At 36.5% G+C, this 22811-nt stretch overlaps 1 long non-coding RNA gene across 1 annotated transcript in view; it reads left to right on the top strand.

Moving 5' to 3' along the window:
* The window catches only part of LOC115298876, a 51510-nt gene that overhangs the window by 688 nt on the left and 28011 nt on the right, over window positions 1-22811 (top strand). Inside the window, exon 2 of the long non-coding RNA XR_003911877.1 lies at window positions 11198-11298. This is a non-coding gene — a long non-coding RNA (uncharacterized LOC115298876). The remainder of the gene's footprint in view (window positions 1-11197; window positions 11299-22811) is intronic.

Raw genomic sequence — 22811 nt, forward strand, 5'->3', positions numbered from 1 at the left:
GGCTCATTTATATTGCCACGTCTTTATATTTAGACATTGAAAGTTTAAAACTGATGGATAACTGCAATTAAAAGCCCTCAAATGTAAATCAGTCTCAGTCTAAAAATATAGTACTTACATTTGCTATCACGTCTCTTAACATCATTCTAGAACTTTCTTACCCCATGTGGAGTCATTTTATATTTCTGGACACCAGCAACATCAGTAATATGACTTAACTGAAAAGGAAAAAGAAAGGGAAAACATCTAGGAATTGAAGGCCTGATCTGAATCTTGATTTTACTCCCAACTGGCCATTGACAACTTTCTCCTATGGAATCCAACATCCACATTTCTAAAATGTGATTGAAGTATTCAGAATATTTAAGAAGAATAACGGAGGGAGGCAACTGAGTTATCCTTCTGAGCTCTGTAGGAGCAGAGAACAGATCCTAAGCGGAGGATGCTCAGTTGTCTTCATGATACCAAATCTAATGGAAAAATATGTGAAACATATGGTCAGTGAATTCAGACAAGAAGAAATACATATAATTCAAGCAAATAGGAAAAGATTAGAAAAATGAAAAACATGAATCATTGAAACAAAACAACAAAAAATAATGTTGAGAAGAGTGAGGGCATGTTCATACAAAACTGGAGCAAATTTTCTAGAAGAGTTTTCCTAGTTTTCTATCAATATTTATCAAGAACTTTAAGATATCCATACTGTTTAAGCCCAAGATTCTAGAATTCCACTTCTGGTCATAAATCCTAGTGAAATAATCAGAAATGTAGTCAGAGGTTATGAGCAATGTTACGCATTGCAATTCTGTATATACTGATCAATACACATCCAATAAGCAAGAGAGATTAACTACATTATAGTCAATGTATAAGATAGAATATTTGACAACTAGTAAAAATAATGGTTTGGAGAGTATTTAATACAAATTTTTCATGATATATAACATTAAATTTAAAGTTTAGATATAAAAGACAGATATAAAATATAGATTTTAGATATAAAACAAAAGTGTGAGCCATCTGATTTCAACATGATAAATATTTATATATTCAATATGTACACACCAAGAAGACAAAGGAATGTTCATCAAGCTGTCATTTTTATTTACGGATGATATTTTCTGTAATCTTCTACATTTTTCAACTTGTAATTAGCTTGTATTTCTTTATAATCAGAAAATAATATATTAAAAGAAATGCCTAATACAGTATACTCTATCATTTTCCAACTGTTGACATTCATTTCTAAAAGTTGGCATTTGGAACATTGAATAAAACTGATTTTTAAACACTAGTTGTGGAGTTGTAAATTGGCACAATCTTTCTGAAAAGTTTTTGACAATATATATTGAGAATCTTTAAGATGTTCAAAGCCTTAATGCCAATAGTTTCACTTCTAGAATCTATTCTAAGAAAATAATCAGATGCCAATATATTTGTTGATTGCAGTGCTAGTTATCAAAGCAAAAAGGAAAAGAAAAGAAAAGAAAAAAGAAACAGCCATTAAATGAAAGAAGTCATTAAATACATTATGGTATATCCATACAAGGAAATATATTATGGTTATTAAAACACTGTGAAGGAAGTTTAACTACTCAGAGAAATGCTTAAAGAATGATATTAAATGATAAAATTGATGATAGAAATCTGTATACACAGGATGGATCTCTCCATCTCTTCCCATTATATGTTTAATATAATCTAAAACTTATGTATTGATCCTATTTGTGTATGTGTATTTCTAGATACCAAGAGAGAGAGGAAGAGAGACTGAACGAAATAAACCAAAACATTAATAGTAATTTTGATGATATCTAGGTATTGGAATAATGGGTTAACTAATAATAGTTAATATACAGTGTAGTATTTGTTTCGCGAGAAGAACCCAGTGACTCATCACTTAGATACAACACCCAGTGCTCATCCCAACAAGTGTCCTCCTTAATGCCCATCACCCATTTAGTCCATCTTCCTACCCACCCCCTCTCTAGCAATTCTACTTTGTTCTCCGTAGAGTCCCTTATGATTTGCCTCCCTCTCTGTTTTTATCTTATTTTTCCTTCCCTTCCTCTAGGTGTATCTGTTTTGTTTCTTAAATTCCACATGAGTGAAATCATGTATTTGTTTTTCTATGAGTTTACACTGTACTTCCATCCATGTTGTTGCAAATGCAAGATTTCATTCCTTTAAATTGTTGAGTAATATTCCATTGTGTGTATATACATACATATATGTATATATATACACCATATCTTCTTTATCCATTCATCAGTTGATGGACAGTTGGGCTCTTTCCACAATTTGGCTATTGTTGATAGTGCTTCTATAAACATTGGGGTGCATGGTGCCCTTCAAAATAAGAATATGGCCTGATCTTAATGTGGAATAATACATATAAGAATACACACACACGCACACACCTGTGTATCTGTACAGAGTGAAATTGAAAAGAAATTTGGTTAAAATTAAGCATGGATTTGAGCTTAATTGGAGACTTAATATGACCTAAAATGGTTTCTTATTGTGTAGGTGATCTTGAGAAAGTCACGTCATTTCAGTAATCCTCAGTTTCAGTCTCTGCAAAATAGAATAATACTTGTATATTTCTGTGTATTTCTATATTGGTTAGGGATATTTTGGTGATAAGTGGAAGAAGTCAAACCTGGGTAGCTTTATATTTTAAAAAAAATTGTTGTTGCAAGGGCATAGGAAACCTTATAGATTCAGAGGAATATCTGAAGAGCCCAGCATGGGCAAAAGCAAGTCCCAGAGCCACTCGTTAGGTCTAGGTAACGAAAACATGGAAGTCTTTTCAGGAGAACACCACCTAAATGGATATGCTTAAATAGTTGCTAAGTTCTTCTGAGTCATTCTACTCAAGATTCAAGTTCCAGAGAAGACATCCAGTTAACCTGTCATGGGATATGTGTCCAACCCTTTTCCAGGAACAGAGTGTGCCCCTAGATTGTCTGTCCCACCAGTACTGCAGACCCAGGGTGAAATCATGCAGCGGTTGCCCCCGTGTAGATGGAGGGTGGGGGAAGTGGATGCCTGCAGACAAAAATAAAAAAAGTTTTCTCCACGTAATTTCACATGGTTGCTGTGAAGATCAAATGCATATAAAATGTGTAACAGAGATCCTGGCTTATAATAGTTGCTCACTACATTTTAGCTATTATACACATTGTGTATATGTGTATATGTGTGTGTGTGTGCATGCCTATGTTCCCACTCATTTTTAAAAAAAATTAAATATATTACAATATTAGCAGGTTATTCATGATTATTAATAATTATTTTCCAATTTCATCAAAGTAAACAAATAATACCTTTTTAATTAAACTAAAAACAAAAATACAAGTAAAATAAAAAACAAATACTTAACAAAGAAAAAGAAGGGTCTGGATGAGATTTTAAACTGAATTGGGCTATGGGAAACTTGGGTGGCTCAGGGGGTTAAGCATCTGACTTTGGCTCAAGTCATGATCTTGCAGTCTGTGAGTTTAAGCCCTGTATCAGCCTCTGTGCTCAGAGCCTGGAGCCTGCTTTGAGTTCTGTGTCTCTGTCCTCCCCAGCTCGCATTCTGTCTCTCTTTCTGAAAAATAAATAAACATTAAATTTAAAAAAAACTGAATTTGGCTATAAATAGATGGAGAAATGATAAAAGAGCATCCCTGATTAGATACCTCAAATAGAACAATAGTAGGCTCTACTTGTAAAGAGAAAATCTGTGCCTTGCACAAGCGAGGGTGAAAAGGGGTGGAGACATCATAGGTTTTCCCTGCTGATACCTGGATACCTTGAATGACTGGGAGTATATATTAGCTAGAAGAAAACTGTGGCCTGGACAGGCACCAGTCTAGACATCCAGACACAGCATCCACTCTAGTAGAATGATCATACCAGCCACAAATACTACAAGTGGATCTCACAAGCAAAGCACTTATTCCTGAAGCAAATTATTGCCCCTTCTCCCACCACAGGATCCTAACAGCATTGCTTAGGTGCAGCTGTAACTCCCATAGTCCCCCAAACAGAAATCCTACAGACGCTTTAGATGCAGAAGGAAGGAAGAAGGGAAGAAGGAAGGAGAAACAAGAGTTTTGCAACATAGGCTAGATCTCAACAACAGAAAGACAGAAGAAGCCAGAATGATGTAAGATCCACCATAGATAGGGGTTAACTCTAGACGATAGCCCGTAGGAGGGTTCTGCAGTCCACAATATCCAAAGAACTATAGCAGACTCAGGCTATATCCAATTCACATCAAGATATCAAGATCCACAGGCAGTTAAACACAACAGCAGACACTTCTAGATTGACAACTTTCAGAATCTGAGAGACACTTTGGAATGATAGTGTCTAGGCCCTGGGAAAGATTTACAAACCCCTGTTAGAGTTCTAGGGAAGAGAAATGGTGACCCAAAAGAAATGACATTGTAAAACTGCTTCAGGGCATCTGGGTGACTCAGTCGGTTAAGTGTCCCGCTTCAGCTCAGATCATGATCTCATGGTTTTCGTGTTTGAGCCCGGCATCTGGTTCTGTGCTTACAGCTCAGAGCCTGGAGCCTCCTGAAGAGTCTATGTCTCCTCTCTCTCTGCCCTTCCCCTGCTAACACAGTGTCATTCTCTCTCTCTCTCTCTCTCTCTCTCTCTCTCTCTCTCTCTCTCTCTCTCTCTGTCTCTGTGTCTGTCTCTCTCAAAAATAAGCATTAAAAAAATAAAACTGCTTCTTGTTCTTAGGCCTGTGATCCCAGTGGGCAGGAGTATGTAGCAGTGCCTAGTTCTTCTAACTTCTGTACTGGGTTAAGGGAAGCAAGACCAATCTCAGACACTTACTATGGGTAAGCTTTGGCTTTCTAATAAAAAGAAAATCTTGGACAGAACTGACTTGGATACTCAGTAGGTCTAGACTTTTAGGTGATGGGATTGGGACAAACTTCGTCTCCACAGATATTTCCAGCTGGGTTTCCTATTTGTACAGAGTCTAGAGGCAGGGCATCAAGTGCTTCCCACTGTATAAAAGGAAATACTTTATTCTTCAGACTGGCCAGGAACTGAGTCCTGCTATGAAATTAATGCTTACTGGGAGACTGTATGAGACACTGAGAATTTTGCTTCTGGCACCTTTATAGACTTAAGTTTACAAAATTTGTATATCACTTAGTGAACCTGCCTTTTAATACATATTAGTTCAGTACTTGCAAACAATGTTAACACTAACCTGGTGGGCTTCTCAAAGAGAAATTATTTGAAGGTTTCAGTGGAGAAGTTCCAATTAAGGGTGAAGGCATCTCTGCTACTGGAACATGTACATCCACAGTGCAAGGGAGTTTAAATTTACACTATGTGCAGACACACTGCAGGAGGGAGACTCTGAAATGGAAGATTAGCAGGCAAGAGGTTTATTAAGAAGTGGTGTTGGGAATTGTGAGCTTACGAATTGGAGGAGAAGGATTGGAAGCAGAAGTGCACAGAGGGCGAAAGCAAGTGTGGCGCAGTCCTAATGAAAGTTTCGAACAATCCCTGGGGAGCTCCGAAGCTAGAGTAGCTCTTCCAGGTTGTCTGAGTTCAGAGAAAGGGGGTTAGTCTTTCTACTTCCACGCCTCTGACTCCCTGGATGTGAGCTGTCCTGGAAAGGTGGTGTGGCAGCCAAGGCAATTCACAAGAGCATTCCCAGATGTTGGGGATCCAGGCATCACACCACCCTATCTTCTGAACAGTATCCACAGTCATTTTTGGTGGAGTTGGTACACCATCCCTCAGAACAGGAAAGCGTGGTGTCAGAAATGGACAGGCATCTCGAACTGTGGCTATCGTGTAACTGCAAAGTTAAAATGGTCATAAAGGAAGACTTGGCATTCTTGTTTCTTACACTGAAACAACTCCAAAATGGAAAGGAGTTGTAGTTACACCTATAATTTCATATAGGGGCCTGGTGCCCAGTAAGTAAACAAATGCCACCTTGGAGGATTTAAGACTTAAATACCTGGAAACAAAAATTACAAAAAAATAAATCACAGCACAGGATAATATTATAGCTTGTATTATAAGCTGATGGAAAGGGATGTTTAGTTTGCCATTTACTGAGTTAAAATTAAATAACCATTTTATTTATTAGACATGTTTAATTCTATCCCATGGTGCTGGGGTGGCCCAGTGGGTTAATCATCCAACTTAGCTCAGGTGATGATCTCACAGTCTGAGGGTTTGAGCCCAGTGTCGGGCTCTGGGCTGACAGCCCAGAGCCTGGAGCCTGCTTCAGATTCTGTGTCTCCCTTTCTCTCTGCCCCTCCCCTGCTCATGTGCACGTGTGCGCATGCTCTCTCTCTCTCTCTCTCTAGTCTTAAAGTAACTTATATGAGAAAAAATTAAAAAATGTATACATATATATTTCAAATACTTAAAAACAATAGGTAATAGAAATAAACACTTAGTAAAATGTACTGATAATGTAACCAATCTAAGGTATCATTGAAATATAAATTCTGTTCTTCAAATTTCAGTTTAAGTGCATCACAAGACATGTCATCATTTTACACTCTGTTAAAGAGATGATCTGTGCCTGTTATTCCATTGGTGACCTATTTTTTATGTACAAAAATCCTTCTAATCCATGTAAGCAGATTTTTAAAATAAAGGCCAAACACTGACCCATAGTGGCTAATCATTTAGTCCACAGATGTTTGTCTCTAAAAAACAAGTAAAATCTAACTTTATAGTATAACTACCTAAGGTACCTTTTATTGTTTCCAAGGTGTTGAAATTTAATATTTCAAAATGAATTCTTTAATTTATATCAATGGAAAGTGGATAGAATCATGTTCTTGAGACAAGATTCACAGAAATAAGAGGATAGAGAACTCTGTGTTAGAAATACTGTTAATATTTTATTATAGCCTGAGAAAACTGTATTTGAAACCACTGTGGCCAACTAAACACAGGATCCTGAAATCTTTACACACGTGTCAGCTGAAAATACGCTAAGGAGATATTTGCTAGAGGAACTGTATCTTGCTCCCTCTCCATGTGTTACCTAGTATAACGTATAAAGAACTTAATATATCTTAAAACACCAAACTGCTAGAAAGAAGAAATTATCAGGTCACTGAAGGACAGAAGAAGAGAGGCTACCTAGCCATGAACAATAAAAAGTGGGCTGTAAGAACAAAGAGGGAAGTGCAGGGAAAGATGTGTGAAGGGTTTGTTAATATGAGCAGTTGTAGGAAATACCAACGGTAGCAGGTGACTGCTGGAATTTTTGAAATTACTTAACCAAATAAATAAATACTTGGTAATGCAATTTGAAACTATTTTCCAGAGATTGTCAAAAAAACATAAAAAAAGAAAAGAAAAACTGATCAGATCTTAGCCTTATACAGAGAAAAGAGAAGCTGCAGGTTTCATTGAAGTAGGGGACTTCACATTTTGATGATGTTTTATATGAACACAACTAGTAACCAAGAAGGTACCCAATCCTGAGGCTATCAACACATCTAAAGTCTATTGAGTATTTATTAGGTGTTATGCACAATTCGAAGGGCTTCATTTGTGCTAATTCATTTATCCTTAACAATCTGACAAGGTAGTAATACTGTCTATTTTATAGTTGAGGAAACTGATGCATCCCCGGGCTTATATAACAAATAAGTTGAATACTTCAGAAAATCTCTTTCCAGATATAAAGAGAATCCTCCTGGGGGTGGAGTGGGGAATCAGAATGGCCTTTTTAAGCCTTATTGAAGTATAATCAATGCACAGAAATTTGCACACGTTGACTATACACATATTGGTGGGTTTGAACACGGGCGTATACCCGAAAACCATCAGCACAATCAAGGTTCTAAACATTTCCATCACCTCCCAAAATTACCTTGTGTTCTTTGTCTGTGTGTGTTTTGTGGTAAGAACTGATTTTTAAAGAGGAGTGCCTGGCTGGCTCAGTTGGTTCAGAGTCCATGTTGGCTCAGGTCATGATCTCACCATTCGTGGGTTTGAGCCGCGTGTCTGCTCTGTGTTGACCACTCAGAACCTGGAGCCTGCTTCGGTTTCTGTGTCTCCTCTCTCTGAGCACCCTGCCCCCTTCCTGCTCATGCCCTGTCTCTGTCTCTCAAAAATAAGTAAATGTTAAAAAAATGTTTTTAAAAAGAGCTGATTTTTAAAGATAATCATGGCGAAATAAAATATGGCATGTAAAATTCTTCAGTCATTATTGTTTCTATATTCTCCCTTGTTAATGAAATATTTTTTCAGGCAGTCAAGTTTCTTAGTGTTCAGCACTGCGAGGCAAACAAAGCCATCACATCTAGTTAAGTTAATTGTTACCTGTTAGAGAATCTGCTGACTGAAGGTTAATGACTACAATAGATGATTCAGAGAACTTAAACATATTTTGACACTTTTTTAACTGAAGTGTACTTGACCCAAATATTACATTAGTTTCAGGTGTACAACATAGTGATTTGGCAACTCCATATGTTTTGCTGTGCTCACCACAAGTGTAAACTTCAAACTTGTAACATAATTTTTCTTATAAACTTCACATGATTTTTCTTTAAAAATTTTTTTAAACATTTATTTACTTTTGAGAGATAGAGGAAGACAAAGTGAAATCAGGGGAGGGGCAGAGAGAGATTCTGAAGCAGACCCCAGGCTCTGAACTGTCAGCACAGAGCCTGACACAGGGCTCAAATCCATGAACTGTGAGGTCATGATCTGAGCTGAAGTTTGACGCTCAACCAACTGAGCCACCCAGGTGCCCTGAACTTCACATGATTTTCCTGAAGAGTAACTAAGTTGACCATTTGGATTAAATACTGGCCTACTCTTGGGGATTTATAGTTTTATGTACAAAGTTCTTAGTTTGATTATAGCTACATTTTATCTCTTTTCATATGTATATATTTCAAGAGTAACAAAATTAATTATCCTTTACCCTTAAATACTTTCAGCATCTATCTTCTAAGAATAAGGGCATTCTCTTAAGATAACCATATCTAATTATCTTACTTATGAAATTTAAATTTAATATTATTAATATGCAGTCCTTTCCCTCTTTTTTCCCCTCTGGCATCCAAAATCAAGGAGTCAATCAAACACAATATGGCCTTGTGTTTATGGCCATGTCTCTTTTATCGCCTCTAATCTAGGTCAGTTCTCTGACTGGACGCATGCGAGCACATGTCTATGTACATATTGTAATATTTCATGACAAATTTTTGACTAGTCCAGTCCAGCAAGATTTGTCAGATTGTTTTTTCACAATCAGATTTATTTCATGATCTTGTTTAGCAGAGATGATACTGTGAGCTCAGGGCATCACTTTGGCAGAAACATGGTATTGGATTGTCCAATTATGGGAGATGTTAAATTTGACCATTTGGTTAGGTTGGTGTCCATTAGTTTTTCTCCACTGTAAAGATATTTCTCCCACTGTAATTAATAAGTGATTTGTGACTGTGAATATACGGTTCCTCAAAAGTTTATCACACAATGCTTTTAGCATCCATGTTAATTACTGCCTGAATTAATTATTACTATGGTGGTCATAAAATGGTGATTTTCTATTTCTCTTATTCCTTTTACATCTACTAGTTGGTATTATTCTGTTTTTTTTTTAAATAATAAAAAAGTTTTACTCTTCTGGCCATACCCACCTTTAATTTTTTAAGTGTAAATATGGATTCATAAATTTATTTTTATTTAATGTGATATAATCCATTCTTGTCACTACTCATTTTAATCATTAAACTGTCCCTGATTAAGCCAGTAGGAACCCCTTCAAGCTGGTCAAGCTATGCCTTTCTGCATAGCTCCCCTGTTTTTAAGTCTTTCTGTACTTCCTGGGACAAGATGTTCCAGATTTCCTTGGTGTTTTCCTGTCCCTATCCTGGAATCATCCATTGGCTCCATTTGGTGAGAAAGATGTTGCCTATGGCTGAATTTCTGTAACCAAACCAGGTTCCATTATATAATTACAATATCATTCCTTAGACGTTAGATTGTAATTCCCTGTTAAATAAGGACATTCCTATAAAAATCCAATATTGAACCTCCCAGTCATTTGTTATACTTTAGCATTTATCACCCCGTGTATTTTACAAGGGATAGGAAGTTCAAAGAATGACGACACTGGGCAATGGAGAAGTGAGAGGGAAGGAAAGAAGGATGGCATCAATGTTTTTCTCTTCCAGGCACAAATACACATGACAAAAATTCATCCTCACATAAACCCTTGCTTTTTACAACTGAGGTAGTAACTTGTTCAAAGTTGCCATGTGTATGGCAGATAACCTGGAACTAACCCCCTTTTAAATTTAATCCTCATCTGTGCCTTCTATTACACCATACCATTCTGCAAACCAAACAAGGAGGTTTGTGGGCCAAGAAGACAAAGTTCAACCTCTTCAAGGTTTGGGAAAGGCAAGCTGTGAGCATGCTGTGTTCCTATTTCACTTGAACTTATTCATTGTGACTTACATGTCCAGCAACGCTCACAAACATTGTCCTTCGGTTGAAAAAATACCTTCAGGTGTTTGTGCAGCTCAGACTCAGGAAGTCTGTGGGAAACCATTCTATTTCATTTGCTTTCAGTGTTGACTCGAAAAGCACAGATAAGCATCTCAGATTGAATGCTGTCTCAGTTGGTTATTCATTACAAGTATTGCCTATTGCCAGAAGTTAGTGCTAGCGGTGGGAAAGCTTGTTGCAGGCTCATAAGGGAGAACTAAGGCAAGCTGCCTGAAAAGCAATGTTGGGGCAAAGCTCAGAAAAACATGTTGTTCCCCCCTTCTCCTTATTACCTTGGTGAAGTTCCTGAACTCTCTTGGTTCCCAGTTTCTCACTATAAAGGGGGATAATAATAGCTTGCCTGCCTGAAGAAAGGAGGCATGATATCTAGGACAACATCAACAACCACATTTTAAGTGCATTCTATAAATAGAACATTTCCTTTAACACTGGAAACGTGGAAAAATAGAAGCCAGAGTCTACCCTTACTATGTTTATCATGTAATTAGGGGTGCTGAACTTGCACATAAAAAAGTCAAATAAATCACACAGAGAGTAGTTGTAACAAATCATGTGCATGTCAAAGATGAGAGAAAAGATTAATCACCAAGGATATTATGGCTTTCCAATTTAAAATAATAATAAAATGCAACTTTCTTTTTTTTTTTCTACCAATGTTCTAAAGAGAAGAAAGAACAAGGAAGGAAGGAACAAAAGGATCAATGAAAAGTGAAGGGGGGAAGGGAAGGAAAAGACTTAGAAGGAGAAGTAAAGGTAACTGAATAGGTAAATATATATGAGTATTTTAGTTTGGAACTTCTTAGTTGTCTCATATGACTTAAAAAACTAAGATAATTATAAGTCTATGTTGATGGGCACATAGTGTATAAAAATGTAATCTGTGGCAATAACAACATAAAGGGAAGGGTGGAATTATATAGAAGAAAACTTTTATATATAATTGAAACTAACTTTATTCTCATTCAAACTATATTTCTATAAATAAAATTGTTCAGTGTGATCCTGTAATTAGATGGTACACCACTAAGAAAATATTTTAAAATGTGTAGAAAAAATAAGAAAGGAATTAACATGGTATACTAGAAAATATATACGTAACACAAAAGAAGGAAGTTATGGAGAAAATGAGGAAAAATAAAAGATATAAGACATGTGAAAAACATATAGCCAAATAGAAGTCCTACATTATCAGCAATTGCATTAAATATACATGGAATTAAACTCTAATCAAAAGGCAAATAATGGGAGATGGAGTAAAAACATGATCAGCCACAGGATATCTACAAGTGGCTCACTTTTGATCCACTAAGTTAGCAATTAAAGGATATGAAATATATTCCATGCAAATACTCACCAAAAGACAGCTAGATTGGCTATATTCATATCAGACGAAATAGAGTTTAAGAAAAATACTGTCAGGGCTCCTGCGTGGCTCAGTTGGTTAAACGTCCTACTATGGCTTAGGTCATGATTTCACAGTTCATGGGTTCAAGCCCCACATCAGGCTCTGTGCTGATAGCCAGCTCAGAGCCTGGAGCCTGTCTTCGGATTCTGTGTCTCTTTCTCTCTCTGACCCTCCCCTGCTCATGCTCTCACTCTCTCTCAAAAATAAATAATAAAAAAAATATTGTTATAACAAAGAAGGACATTACAAAATGACTAAAAAACCCAAAAAGAAGATATACCAATTATAAACACATAAACCAAGCCCCAAAATATGTGAGGCAAAAACTGACAAAGTTAAAAATAGAAAGTTCAACAATAACAGCAGGGCACTCATATACTTCACTCTCAATAATGGATAAAACAATGAGAGAGAAGATCAACAAGAAAAGAGAAAACTTAACACTATAAACCACTTAGAACTTATATATGTGTGTGTGTGTATATATATATATACACATATATATATATACACATATATATATATAATACTCTACCCAATGGCAGAGTATACATTCTTCTCAAGTGCCCATGGAACATTCTCCAGAAAAGACAACTCCTTAGGCCATAAAATAAATCTCAATACATTTTAAAAGACTGAAGCCATACAATGCATTTCCTCTGACCACAATGGAACAAAATTAGAAATAACTGTAAAACTCCTAGAAGAAAACAGAGGAAAAGCTCATGACATCTGTGTTTGGCAATGATTTCTTGTGTATAACTCCAAAAGCACAAGCAACACAGGAAAATTACAAAGGTAATTAAATGAAAAATACTTTTGCATATAGCAAAGGAAGCAGTCAATAGAGTGAAAAGGCAAACCAAGAATGAGAAAAATATTTTAAAATGATATATCTGATAAGGGATTAATATCCATTACATGTAAGGAATTCCTACAAATCAGCAGCAAAAACAAATAATTTGATTAAAAAACAGGCAAAGAACTTGAGTTGACATTTCTATAGGGAAGGTGTACAGTGGTCAACAGGTGAAAAGATGCTCAACATCACTAATTATCTGAGAAATGCATATCAAAATCACAATGAGATATCACTCACATCTATTAGGATGTCTATTATGTTAAAAAATAACAAACGTTCATAAGAAGATGGAGACATTGGAGCCCTTGTATACTGTTGGTACATGTAAAATATAAAATGGTGCAGCCCCTGTGGAAAACACTATGGGATTTCCTCCAAAAAAAAAGAAAAACAAGATTAGAATTACCATCTGATCTAGAAAATATATATCCAAAGGCATTGAGATTAATAATATTTCAATATTTCAACTTCCATGTTCATCACAGCATTATTTCAGCAGCCAACATAGAAATAACCTAAATATCCATCAACAGATGACTGGAGTGTATACATACTATGGAATATTATTCAGTTTTAAAAAGAAGAAGAGGCAACTGGGTGGCTCAGTCGGTTAAGCGTCCAACTAGCTCAGGTCATGATCTCATGGTCCATGAGTTCAAGCCCCGTGTCAGGTTCTGTGCTAACAGCTCAGAGCCTGGATCCTCCTTTTGATTCTGTGTTTCCCACTGTCTCTTCCCCTCCCTCACTCATTCTCATCTCTCTCACTCTCAAAAATGAATCAATGTTAAAAAAAATTTTTAATAAAAAAAATTAAATAAAAGAAGGAAATCCTGTCATATGTGACAATATGGATAAGCCTAGAGGACATTATGCTAAGTGAATTAAGTCATACTGCCTGATTCCACTTACATGAAGTATCTAACATAGTCAGACTCTTAGAAACAGAGAGTAGAATGGTGGTTGCCACAGGCTGGAGAAAGGGTAAAATGGGGAGTCGCTGTTTAATGGGTACAAAGCTCCAGTTATGCAAGATAAATAAGTTACAGAGACCTGTTGTACAACACCGGGCCTATAGTTAATGACTGTATTTTGCACTTAAAATTTTTTTAAAGAGTAGATTTCATGTTTAATGTTCTTACTACACATGCGTAAACACACACACAAATCTTTTTGGAAATAAAGAATAGAGAGAGGGATAAAAAGAGAAGGAAGGAAGAAAGAATAGAAGGAGAGCTGCAAATTCACAAATATGTGGAAATTAAACACATTCTTAAACAAGAAATGGGTCAAAAGAGAAGTCATAGAAAATGAGAACATACTGTGAGATGAATTAAGGAAACATAACACCAAAACTTATGTAATGCAGTTAAAGAGTGCTTGCTCAGAGGGAAACTTATGGTTCTAAATGCCTACATTTTAAGTAGAAAAAAATCTTATATCAATAATCAAACCTTCCCAAACAACTGGCAAAGAAAGAGCAAACTAAGCCTAAAGCAAGCAGAAGGAAGAAAGCAATAAAGATTTGAAGAGAGATAAATAAAATAGAAAATAGAAAAAGAATAAATGAAATAAAAAGTTGGTTCTTTGTAAGGTAACAAAATTACCAAACATTTAGCTCTACTAACCAAGGGGGAGGGGAAAAGACTCAAACTGCTAAAATAAAAAATTAAATGGGACATTGATGTTGACTTTATAGAAATAAAGTGATTATAAGAGAATACAATTAACATTTTTAATGTGATATTTTACATTATTTTGCTAAACACACATAGCCTCTACAAGGTGCACAGCAGCTCACACAGTAATGCACCCAGGATACAGCTCACACGTAATGATTTCACATAGCCACTGCTCCTTTCAAACCATACACAATTACTCCTTGTTCTTTTATACCTGGTCCATTGCCAGCAAAGCCTGAAAGTGTATTCTTTTTTTTCTTAGTTTTTATTTGAGTTCCAGTTAGTAAACATAGTGTAATATTGGTTTCAAGTGTACAGTATAGTGATCCAACACTTCCACACAAGCCTGCTGTTCACCACGACAGGTGCACTCCTAGATTCTCACCCCCATTTCCCCAATCCTTCCATTTACCTCCCCTCTGGTAACCATCAGTCTGCTCTCTATAATTATGAATCTGCTTCTGGGTTTGCCTCTCTCTCTTTTTTTCCCCTTTGCTCATTTTTTTTTATTTCTTAAATTCTGTATATGAGTGAAATCATATCGTATATGTCTTCCTCTGACTGACTTATTTTGCTTAGCATGATACTCTCTAGTTCCATCCATGTCATTGCAAATGGCAAGATCTCATTCTTTTTATGGCTGAATAATATTCCATTGTATATACAGATATGTATCGATCACATCTTCTTTATCCATTCATCAACCAATGGACACTTATATATCAACAAATTGGATAACCAAGATGAAATAGACAAATTCCTCAAAACACACAAACTACACACACATCAACTATCAAAACTGATTCATGAAGAAAAGTAAAAAATCTGAATAGACTTAAAACAAATAAAGAGATTGAATCAATAATCATGCCCCCAACAAAGAAAAGCTCAAGACTGGATGGCCTCACTGGTAGTCCCTCCCCTTTGTTTTAAGAAATAACACCAATCCTTCTTGAGGTCTTCCAAAAAATAGAGGGAGGAAGCACTTTATTCTATGAAGCCAGCATTACCCTGATTTCAAAACCAGACAAAGACTTCACCAGAAAATAAAATGATAGGGCAATATTCCTTATGAATATAGATGCAAAAGTCCCTAAAAAAATACTAGCAAACCAAATCTAACATCATATTTAAAAGATTATATCCCATAACCAAGTGCAATTTATCCCAGGAATGCAAGGATGGCCCGGCATAGGAAAAACAATATGTTTTACCATATTAATAGAAGGAAGGGAAAAATCCACACAATTATCACAATTGATGTAGAAAAAGCATTTGACAAAATTCAATAATCTTTCACGATACAAATACTCAGAAAATTGGGAATACAAGGTAACTTCCTCAACGTGATAAAGTTCATCTATAAAAATTCCATTCAGTGTGAAAGACTGAAAGCTTTTCCTAAGATCAGAAATAAGACCAGGATATCTGCTCCTGCCACTCTATTCACCTTTGTCCTGGAAGTTCTAGCCAGAGCGACAAGGACAGAAAAAGGACTAAAAAACATAGCAAATTGGAAAGGAAGAGTCCAAACTAGTCACAGATGACATGAATATATTATATATGCAAGTTTTTAAATAAAAATTTATATGCAAATGTTTATAGCAGCACTATTTACATAACCACAATGTGGAAATAACCCATGTCCATCAGGAGAGGAATGCATAAGTAAAATGTGGTATCCATATCCATTGGGATATTCATCAGGAATGAGGTACTGACTCATACTACAACATGGAGGAACCTTGAAAACATGCTACGCGAAAGAAGCCAGACACAAAAGGCCAGGGACACAGAAAGCAGATTAGTGTTTGCAAGGTGCGGTGGGGAGAGGGGAATGGCCAGTGACCGTTCAATGGGTATAGTGTTTCCTTGTGGAATGACGAAGGCATTTTGGATTAGAAAATGGTAACAGTTGTAAAACATTCTGACTGTACTGAATTGTACACTTTAAGATGATTAAAAGGGTGAATTTTGTGTCATTTGAATTTTACCTCTATTAAAAAATACAGAAGAGGAAACATTTAATAATTCTTATTTAACGCCCAGCCTTGTGCTAGTCCTTTTCCATCTGTTTTCTCACTGATCCAAGGGGACATTTGTCCATAAACAGGTCATGACTTAATTGAAGAGAATTTGCAAACTGGACTGAAAACTTCAGCATTTGCTCTAATACTACCTCCCCTATGAAGAATTCCCTAATTCTCCTAAAATAGAAAAAAACAATGGCCACATAGAATGTAATGGTTCTCCACCCCCTATGTTCTGATATCTGAACATAGTATACTTTGGTTTTGTTTTTACATTTGTTTTCTTTTACAACGTCACATGTTTATCGTCTCTCTTAACTAGTCTATGAGCTCCTCAAAATCAGGACTTTTCCTTTGTTTTTACATTTCTGTGCTCAGCACATAGTACATGCTCAAGAAAGGTTTTCACTGGCCAGCTGTAATTTCATATTTTGTTCCTGTAAGTCTACTGCATTAATGGCTCCTAAAATACCCATGTCTGTTTCACTTGCCTGTGTAGCACTCAGCATCTATTTCCCAGAATGAAACTAGGTCACATCTGGGACACATAAACAGTTTCAAGAAAAATTCCCTCTGAAACACAAAACCCTAAGTGTATATCAAGTATAATCAAGCTGATCATGCCAAAAAATTGTAAATGATTAAAAAACATTGCTTCATTATTACATTTTTGGTCTTGGCTCTTCTACTTCATTTAATAAGTCTTATAGCAACAGAATGATTTACACATGTTGGAAATCAAAACAGGATGAACATGGCAAAAGGCAAAGCAAAGTGTTTTACTTTATGAGTCTTTTTCTTTGTGAATTCTCCCCTATACTGTGGTTATTTTATACAAAATCTGTCTGGTTATGGAGATACCATGTACACAAAACATCCAAAAGACCTCTCTGCTCTTCTGTAAAAAACATGCATCAAAAGAGAAAAAAAAAATATATATATATATATATATACACACACATCAATAAAGAGGATCCGAGGAAGAGGGCCTCTCCTGACCAAGTTACATGTAAAATAGTTTATTAAGAAAAATGCTTGGGATGGGTTGACTTTAGTGGTTTCTGGGAACAATAACAAAATTTGCTGGATTCCCACAAACCTTCTGTTGAGCCTGTGCTAGATCCTGTGAACAATACATTTTGGGGGCACTGGTTACTTTATTGTTTTGTGGCAAAATATTTATTTTCTGATGGCACATTATTTGAAAATTATGCAATGAGTTCAATGCTAACCACAGAACCTACTTGGGATTCTCTCTCCCTCTCTCTCTGCCTGTCCCCTACTTGTGCTCTCTCTCTCTCTCTCTCTCAAAATAAGTATATTTAAAAAAATTAAAAAGATTGGGGTGCCTGGGTGGCTCAGTCAGTTAAGCGTCCAACTTCAACTCAGGTCATGATCTCATGGTCCATGAGATCAAGCCCTGTTTCAGCCTCTGTGCTGACAGGCAGCTCAGAGAACCTGGAGCCTGCTTCAGATTCTGTCTCCTTCTCTCTCTCTCTTCCCCTCTCCCATTTGCACTCTGTCTCTCTCAAAAATAAATAAACACTTAAAAAAATGAAAATTATAAATCATTCCAAAAAGTGGTTAGGCGTGTGAGAATACTAGTCATTCCATTAATGATGTTATACCCACTCACCTCCACCATACACCCAAGTATATAAAATGGCACAGTTGTCACTCATAGGTCTAACAGGAGAAACCTAATAGGAGACCATGGGAATGGGAAGGGGTGGGGAAAGACTTGGGGAGAAGGAGTGAGGCAAATCATGAGAGACTTTTGAGTGCTGAGAACAAACTGAGGGCTGAAGAGGGAGGGGGGAAGGGGAGGGGGGTGATGGTCATGGAGAGGGGCACTTGTGGGGAAGACCACTGGGTGTTATATGGAAACCAACTTGGTAATAAACTATATTAAAAAATAAATAAAATAAAATAAAATTAAAAAAATAAAATGGCACAGAGAAAAATCATGCATTTGCTACATCATTTCTCTTTGAATTGTGTTAAAACTGAGAACAATATTTTACATCTTCATAAATGCTAGCATTTTGTTGTTGTTCAGACTAAATCAATCCTGAATTCCTTCTGTTCACATTCTATACTAGGGAAAGGGGGTCATCTGATAGAAAAGATCTGAATCCTGTGACTCAAATTCTTGTGACATGTTTTTTTTTAATCCTACTCATACCCTTTTGTTCAGATTTATTAGCATTTATTGAATATCTTTATAAACAGTGCCTGGGCTTGGCCTTTGTAGAGGCTCAAAACTGGGACTTTATTCCTTCCCTCTTCTACCTTATAAATATTCATTGTATCAGTCAGGGCCCTGGCCAGAAACAGACTACTATATATTCTCATATTGGATTCTGATGAAAATTTAAGGGAGTATTTATAGAAGTATGGTTGCAGTTGAGAAAACCAACAAGTGATCAGAAGGGCCAGGCATCTGGAAGCTGTTACTACCCTTAGGCAAGGGGAGGCAGCAGTATTTTTGGAGACTGGCAAGAGCTGACACGATGGAAGCCTGTTGCCCATCAGAAGCTGTAGTTATGGAGGGAACTACCATTAGGCTCTTGGCATTGAGGCAGTGGGGAGAGGTTACTTCTTGTTGGCTGAACCAAGCTGGAAGCCAGAGGGCAAAGAGATCCTGATGACGCAGTTTGCAGGGTCAGCCTATGGGAGGCAGAGAAACAAAAGGAATCCATTTAGGTGACTACAAGAAAAATAAAGAGCATGCTCACTTTAGAATTTAACTTCAAAAAATTCATGAAGCAGTGTTATCCAAATTTTACAAATGAAGACGTTCAGGTAGTCAAGTGTAAGTAATTTGCTTAAAGCCACACAGCTACTAAATGGCAGACCTAGGATTAAATTCATGCCTTCTAGAGGCCCCTGGGTGGCTCAGTCAGTTAAGTGTCCAACTTCAGTTCAGGTCATGATCTCCAGTTTGTGGGTTCGAGCCCCGCGTCGGGCTCTGTGCTGACAGCTAGCTCAGAACCTGGAGCCTATCTTTGGATTCTATGTCTCCCTCTCTCTCTGACCCTCCCCTGCTCACACTGTCTTGTCTCTCTCTCTCTCTCTCTCTCTCAAAAATAAATAAAACATTTAAAAAGAAATTTTAAAAAATTCATAACTTCTAGTTCCACTTCTGTTCTGTTACTAAAACGTTTGTCTTACACCTTCCTTATAGGATCTGCCTTGCATTTTTTGACAACGTGGATGTTATAAACGATGGTGATTTCCATTTCTAATGTAGCTACTATGAAGTTCAGAGTCAAATTTTAAGCCCCATTTGCTAAGGGTTGTGAGATTTTATGGCTTGCATTTCTTAGTAGCCTTCTCTTACTATTTGATCTTACTTTCCTTTTTCCTTGATTGCTTATCTTTTTATATTAAATATTTTCTTCCATATTTTGAAGTGGTAAAGGATTTAAAAAAATGAATAAATTAGTATGTAACCACGGGCCTGTGCTTAATCAGTCTTTTTCCCTAATCCAGACCCATGACTCACTATACAGAGACTGCCAACCGCTCACCTCCACCCTCACATCCACACACTCATGATCTTTGCTTTAGGGTTTGATTTTACCATCACAGTGTTATTCAACAAAGTGCCCCCATTAGCCACTACTAATCAATTTGTCCTGGCAGGGGAAATGAAACCTATTTGCAATGTTTAGTGTAATATGGTAAATTAACTGATAATACTGCAAGATATTTACTATGGAAATGCCCTATGGAGAGAGTGGCTCCTATGTTTAATAACAGGCATCCTGGGAGCCTTTTACTTAAGCTCACTGTGTGTGATGAGCATCAGTATAGACTGACTGCTTCCCATACTGCAAATACTCTAATAAAAGGCAGGCTGAGCAATATGTGAATGCACTCCCTCTCCAAGTAATTAATTTTTCTTCTCCAGACTCAAATTTGTGGCATTATTCCAAGGATATCTCAATGGTTATTTAAAAAAAAAAAGTGCTGTGCTATTTGTTTTTATCATCCTAGATAAAGGCCTATTTGGCCTTATTAATAGAGTTAGCTCCGCTAAAATTGTAGGGTCACAATTCCATTAAGTAACATCCTGAAGCAGCATTATACCATTCAGAAGAGAGTGGAATTCATTTAAGCAATTCAAGAGTTGGATTCCATTCAAGACCATTTAGCGAAAGCTCCCAAAGGATCATTATTAAGAAGCCATGCCCATAAGAATCTAATGGCAGACAGCAATAATATAATTGTAAAAATATTACTGATAATAGTAGTTTCTTAGAGTTCTATAAGTATTTGTAGATTATGTGTTTTCATACATATTATCTCGTAACTCCAAAACAAAGTTTTAACAAAAATTTTTTAACACACATATACTCTCTGTGTGTAAATAAATATAAAATCAAAACAAGAGTTTGAGTTTCTGGGGAAATGTATCCAAATTCACTGATTGGCATCATTAATATGTTCTTTAACCAAACTGTTCAATTTCCATGCTGTTGTGTAAAACAGGTGCATTGGCTTGTGAGCTTTGATTATGATGAATGGCAATGCCTTTACTTAAGCTGATAGCCTGAGCATTTTCTCTTTGTCCTCCAAGTCAAGTTTATGAGACTTTAACATTGGCACAGATGTGACTATTTTTGCTTCTTGGATACATTCTATTATTTTATGTGTCTGAGAATTACATTAATAAAATGTTCACAATTCTCGCCCCTTCTTTAAAAAAATTTTTTTTTAATTTTTTTAACATTTTTAATTTTAGTTTTGAGAGAGACAGAGTGCAAGCTGGGGAGGTGCAGAGAAAGCAAGAGACAGAATCCGAAGCAGGTTCCAGGCTCTGAGCTGTCAGCACAGAACCCGACATGGGGCTCAAACCCACGAACTGTGAGATCATGACCTGAGTTGAAGTTGGCTGCTTAACCAACTGAGCCACCCAGGTGCCCCTAAAAATTTTTTTAAAAATATTCATTATTTTTGAGAGAGAGAGAGTGAGCAGGGGAGGGTTAGAAAGAGAGGGAGACAGAATCTGAAGTAGATTCCAGGTTACTGTCAGCACAGAGCCAGATGTGAGACTTGAACTCACAAACCATGACATCATGCCCTGAGATGAAGTTGGATACCTAACCGACTGAGCCACCCAGGTGCCCCAAGGATTCTGACCCCTCCTAATGAGAATCTTCCTTGATGTTGTTGTTTTCCATTCTCTTTCCATGCCTGTGTTTGTTTAAAAGATAAACAATGAGCACATAGATGATGTTTTGGCATTTTAAAGGTTGTTTTCTCATGTATTACTTCCTTGTATTTCTATATAGTCCTGTGTAGTAGATATCATGATGCACACTTTTCCAAGTAAGATATTCATGTTCTAGTCTTTGGAACTAGACAAGTTCTGGTAGGGCCCACTGATCCAATGGTGTCATAGTTATTGGTGTTCATCATTTATTATTGATTCAAAAATATCTGTTGCTTGTCTCTGTGTGTACAACACAATAGCAGGCATTGTGGGGGATACACAGATATACAGAACACCCAGAATATGTTGTCTATGCTCCAGGAGTAACTTAAAGGCAATATATTCCTTCCTACCTTCAGGTTTTCCCACATGCTATTTTCTCTAGAAGAATCTTCCTAACCTAACCCAGAAGATTCTTCTGAACTTTTGTGAACTCTTCCTAATTTTTCCAATCTCCATGAAGAGGTATTAGGCTGTATTCACTAGTATATTCCCTGTCACCAACACCGTGCTTTGTGAATGTCAAATCTGTTGACTAATTGCGTGAACTCAGCATAGTATCTTAGTATCTTGCTGTCCATGTAATAATTTGCTGCCCCAAGCAGTTACAGCTCATATTTCTCTTGCTCTCAGGGTCCTTATTACCATTTATCCTTCTGACTCTCAAATAAAATCCTGAAAAACAGATGATATAGAAGGTCACCAACGTCTTTCCCTAAGACAACTTGTACTGAAACTCTACCTGGGCCCACTGTCAGTCTAAAATAGGAAGAACTGATCAGAGAAAACACTGGAAACTCATCAGAAAACCTGACAGAAATCATCAGTTAAATCAAAAATTAACCCGTTTTTCACCTTTTAACTATAAATAATAGAGTCATAAATTATATCCTGTTTCAAATTTCAAATGGAAATCCAGAGTTTCAATTACATTGCTAACATTCAGTATATAATAATCCATGACAAATTTAGAATAAACTTACTTCTTTAAATGACTAAAACATAAATGTAAGAGATTTAATAGACAAAATATCATAACTCCATTATAAATTCTGAAATTGTTATATAGATATAAGAACTA

This window comes from Suricata suricatta, chromosome 8 (assembly GCF_006229205.1).
Source record: "Suricata suricatta isolate VVHF042 chromosome 8, meerkat_22Aug2017_6uvM2_HiC, whole genome shotgun sequence".
Classification (NCBI taxonomy): domain Eukaryota; kingdom Metazoa; phylum Chordata; class Mammalia; order Carnivora; family Herpestidae; genus Suricata; species Suricata suricatta.